The 5,471-nt window shown below is 37.1% G+C and overlaps 1 long non-coding RNA gene across 1 annotated transcript in view; it reads left to right on the top strand.

Moving 5' to 3' along the window:
• The first annotated feature begins 104 nt into the window (after nucleotides 1-104).
• LOC118520214 (uncharacterized) overlaps nucleotides 105-5,471 on the top strand; it is a 39,080-nt gene continuing 33,713 nt past the window's right edge. The window contains exon 1 of the long non-coding RNA XR_004909572.2: nucleotides 105-234. This is a non-coding gene — a long non-coding RNA (uncharacterized LOC118520214). The remainder of the gene's footprint in view (nucleotides 235-5,471) is intronic.

Genomic DNA, 5,471 nt, shown 5'->3' with positions numbered 1-5,471 from the left:
AACTAGGAGCAGAGGCCTGTGGGAAATGTAGTCTTCGGTAGGGAGGGCCCGGCCCCTCCCCCAAATTCCTGTGCGGAGTGCGCAAGCGCGGGTGCTAGCTGGAGCTGAGGAGATCTCTGGGAGGCCCTTGGGGTTTAAGGGTGGGCTACCAGGGGAGGGGCTTCAAGGCTGCCCCGGACTGAAGGAAACGCGTTTTGGGAGCTTGGCGTCGTGTTTGTTGCTGAAAAATCCCTGGTAGGTCTTAGAAAGAAGTCTTGACACCAGCAAAGACATAATATACGTACTAGGCGCACAGCAGGTGCTCCGTATATATGCCCAAGTAGAATGTGGATATACATCAAGTACTCAATAAAAATATCCCCAAACCATAGTAGAACGGGGAGCGGACGACACAGAAAGGTCGCTCGCGCTTGCTCGCTCTCCCTCCTTCCCTTCCTTCCTCTTCTCGGTTTTTTTTTTTTTTTCTCCTTCTTGCAGTTCTGAACAAATTGTTCTGTAAATTCTGTGAGGTTAAGGTGATCGATAAGTTTGCCCCACCCCCACCCCGTTATAGGCCATTTCTCTTTTCTCAGTTTTAGTTACCAGCCCCTCAACTGCCATCCCCTCCGCGTTTGGTGAGGTCAATAGTAGCCTAATGCTGTGTTACAATGTGTACATCATTCACCTTACTTCCTTGCATTATTAGGCATTTTGTCATCTCACGTCACAGAAGAAGGGTGAGTCCGGCCCAATAAGTAAGATAGTTTGAGAAAGAGAACACATTCACATAAGTTTTGTTATATTATACAGCATATTGTTATAATTGTTCTATTTAATTATTATTTCTGTTAACCTCTTACTGTGCCTAATTTATAAATTAAATTTTATTATAGGCATGTATGTATGGAAAGAAAAACAATATGGGGTTCATCTACCCTTCCAGGCATCCCCTGAGGGTCTTGAAATGTGTCCTCTGAGGATAAGGGGGGACTAATGAATTGCCATTCAGATGTCCTTTATCCTTACTGATTTTTTAAAATCTAGTAATTAGAGGTATGAGAGAAGTGTGTCTATTTCTGTTTTCCCTTTAGTTCCATCAGGTTTTGCTTCAAGTATTTTCAAGCTCTGTTAAGTACTTATGTTTTTGTCTTCCTGATGAAGAGGATTGAAAAGTGAACATTAGGAAGATATCTTCGGAAGTCTTTCTCAAGGGAGTAATCATTGAATTTGTCCTGTGCTGGGTTCATTAGGAAAGGAATAGGATAAGCCCACCAGGATTTATCCACCACTGCAGCATCCTCCCCATCTCAAATGTTTTGATACGGTAGTTAATTGATAGAAGAAGTTGTTCTCTCAAGAATATAAAACTTAAAAAAAGAATACAAAACTTTAGAAATTATTTAAAAATGTTGAGGCCAATCTTATTTTGCAAATAGAATATATATGAAGTAGGAGATACATGAAAACTACAATTCTGGATTTGTCTATTTCTCCCTTGAGTTGGTTCAGTTTTTGCTTCATGTATTTTGAAGCTCAATTATATAGTATATTCACATTTATGATTGTGTCTTCCCAGTGAATTGACCCTTCTATTATGAAACGTTTTTCTGTGTCTCGTCTTAATGTCTATTTTGTCTAGTATTAGTATAGTCAGTCTAGTTTTCTTATGCTTACTGCTTGGCTGGTATATCTTTTTCCATTTTTTTCCCTTGAATCTACCTGTGATTTTATATTTAAAATACGTTTCTGGTAGATCTCATGTAATTTTTTTAAAAAGATTTTTTATTTATTTATTTGACAGAGAGAGATAGCGGGAGAGGGAACACAAGCAAAGGGAGTGGGAGAGGGAGAAACAGGCCTCCCGCTGAGCAGGGAGCCTGATGCGGGGCTCCCCTGGGATCATGACCAAGAGCCAAAGGCAGATGCTTAACGACTGAGCCACCCAGGCGCCCCGATTTCATGTAATTTGGGTTTCACATTTTTTATCCAGTGTGACAGTCTCTGGCTTTTCATTGAAATACTTAGTCCATTTATATTTATGTAATTAATAATTTGGTTGGATTTATATTTACTATTTGGTTGGTTTCTATTTGCCACATTTTTTAATTAACTATCCTTTTTTGGAGAATTGATCAATTTTTTCTGATATATTTGAATTTTTCTGTTGGCTCTTTACTATACCTTCCTGCATCTTGTTAGAGGTTGCTGTAGGAATTAAAATATGCATCCTTATTAAACATAGTTTACTTAGAATTAATATTGTACTACTCCATGTAAAATATAAGAACCTTGTAAACATTATCATTTCATTTACACTTCTTATTCTTTGTCCTACTGTTGTCATGATTTTTCCAGCTACATACATTATAAACCCCACTACACAGTGTTGCATTATTTTGCTTTAAACAGTCATATATATTAATAACATTTAAAGAAGAAAACATACTTTATATTTATTTTATATTGACCATAACTGATGTTCTTCCTTCCTTCCTATTGGGACTGTATTTTCATCTAAAGTCAATTCTCTTCAACCTGAAGAATTTCCTTTACTATTTTCTAAACTGCAGTTCTGCTAGTTATAATCTAAATTTAAATTATCTGACTAAATTATCTGACTTTATTTCATCTTCATTTTATTTTTTTTTATTTTTTTTAAAGATTTTATTTATTTATTTGAGAGAGAGAGAATGAGAGAGAGAGAGCACATGAGAGGGGGGAGAGTCAGAGGGAGAAGCAGACTCCCTGCCGAGCAGGGAGCCCGATGCGGGACTCGATCCCGGGACTCCAGGATCATGACCTGAGCCGAAGGCAGTCGCTTAATCAACTGAGCCACCCAGGCGCCCTTTCATCTTCATTTTAAAAGCATATTTTCTCTGGAAATAGAATTCTAAGTTGACATACTTTTCCTTAGCGCTTTATAGATATTATTCCATGGTCTTTTGGCTACCACTATTTCTAATTAAGTCAGCATTATTCATATTTTTGTTCCCCAATATTTTATGTATTGTTTTTCTCTATCTGATTATAAGATTTTCTATTTGTTGAATTTTGGTAGTTTTGGTCATAGTTTGTGTCCTACCACATTCTGTTAATCCTCTCATTCTAGAACTTTAGTTATAAGTCTTATTCCATAAGTACCTCTGTTTAGTTTTTTCAATCTTTTTCCTTTTTGTACTTCAGATTGGATCATTATTGATCTATCATGGTGATTACTGACTGTTTCTTCCGATGCCTCCCATCTGTTCTTATGCGCATTCAGTGAAATTTTCATCTCAGTTTTTTCAGTTGTAAAACTTCCATTTTCTTTTTTTCTTTTAAGATTTATTTATTTATTTAAGAGAGAGAGCGCGCAAGCGGGAGGAGGGGCAGAGGGAGATGGATAAGCAGACTCCTCACTGACTGGGGAGCCCACACAGGGCATTATCCCAGGACCCTGAGATCATGACCTGAGCTGAAACCAAGAGCCAGCTGCTTAACCGACTGAGCCACCCAGGTGCCCCATAAAGCTTCCATTTTCAGTTCTATTTTATACATTCTGTTTTTCTGCGGAGGTTCCTATTGTTGACGCAAAATGAACAAACCTTTTAGAATCTCTAAGAAAGAGAGTTTTATTTGAGCCCAAGTTAGGACAGCTGCCCAGGAAACATGCTCTTCACAGGAAAGAAAGTGCTCCAGAGAAAGAACAGTTTTTACAGGAATATATAGTTTTTTACATCTTGTAAAAGCTCAAAAGATTATAATTAGCATATAGGCAGGAATCACAAATTTTAATGTCAAGGAATGCAGGGATTAGGAGCATTGATCAATAAATATCTCAAGGAGAAGATGGTTCTCCTTTAGGCTACTCATTCACAAAGCAGATGTACAATGCAGACATGGCTGACCATAAATCAGACTTTTGGTTTGAACAAAGTTTATATATAGTCATGCTGACTTAGAAAGAAATCTTAAATGGCTTCCTTTGTGTATCAGGCCTCTAGAGAGTTTGTCTCTCATCATTGTCCATTTATTCGTTATCAAAGGAAATTCTTCAGGTTGAAGAGAATTGACTTTAGATGAAAATACAGTCCGAACACGAAGGAAGGAAGAACATCAGTTATGGTCAATATAAAATGTCCGTATTTTCCATTAAGTTAATAAACATATTTATACTACCTTCTAATTCCGGTATCTGGGTAATCCCAAGTTCTATTTCTATTGATTGCTTTTTTTCCTGCTTATGGATCACATTTTCCAGCTTTTTTGAATGCCTAGTCATTTTTTATTGTGTACTGTACATCATGGATACTATGTTGTTGAGAGTTTGGATTTTGTTATCTTACTTTCAAGAATATTGATTTTTTTATAGCAGCCAGTTAATTTTCTGGCAAATCAGTTTGATCCTTTCAAGGCCTACTTTGAAGCTTCTGGTAGATTTAGAGTAGCCTTTGCTTTAGGTCTAACTTAGCCCTACACTTAAAATGTGTACTTTCTAGGGTATTAGCAAACTACCAGGGTTTTCAGAAGTGTTTATCCACTCTACGTGTTTTGAATTTCCTGTTTCCCAGTACTGTGTAACTTCAAGAATCACCGTTCAGCTCACAGCTCTCCAGCAGTTGTTCTCTGCTAGGTTATGTGGAGTCTCCCTGCACATGCACAACTTAGTATTAAAATTTTAAGAAAATTCCTATGCACAGTTCTGGGACTCTTCTTTGCAGAGAACTATTCTCTTGATCCTACCCCATAAATTCCAGCCACCTGAGCCTTCCCAAACGGTTTTATAATATAACTTGAAATCTGGAATTGTGATGCCTCCAGATACGCTTTCCTTTTCAAGATTGATTTGGCTATTTGGGTTCTTTTGTGGTTCCATACAAATTTTAGGATTGTTTGTTCTAGCTCTGTGAAAAATGCTGTTGGTATTTTGGTAGGGATTGCACTAACTGTGTAGATTGTTCTTCCAATCTATGAACATGGAATGTCTTTCCATTTCCTTCTGTCATCTTCAATTTCTTTCATCAGTATTTTATAGTTTTCAGAGTACAGGTCTTTCACCTCTTTGGTTAGGTTTATTCCTAGGTATCTTACTATTTTTGGTGTAATTTTAAATGTGTTTTTTTTTTTAATTTCTCTTTCTGCTTCTTCATTGGTGTATGAAATGCAACAGATTTCTGTAGATTCATTTTTTTATTCTGCCACATTACTGAATTCATTGATCAGTTCTAGCGGTTTTTGGGTAGAGTCTTTTGGGTTTTCTTTATATAGTATCACATCATCTGCAAATACTGAAAGTTGTACTTCTTCCTTACTGACTTGGATACCTTTTTTGTTGTTGTTGTTGTCTAGATTGCTGTGGCTAGGACTTACAGTACTATGTTGAATAAAAGTGGTGAGAGTGGACAACCTTATCTTGTTCCTGACCTTAGTTAGGGGAAAGGCTCTCAGTTTTTCCCATTGAAGTTGATGTTAGCTGTGGGTTTCTCATATATGGCCTTTATTATGTTGAGGTA

This window comes from Halichoerus grypus, chromosome 15, assembly GCF_964656455.1.
Source record: "Halichoerus grypus chromosome 15, mHalGry1.hap1.1, whole genome shotgun sequence".
Lineage (NCBI taxonomy): Eukaryota > Metazoa > Chordata > Mammalia > Carnivora > Phocidae > Halichoerus > Halichoerus grypus.
Note: the sequence above shows the minus strand (reverse complement) of the source record. Positions and strands in the feature narration are given on the sequence as shown.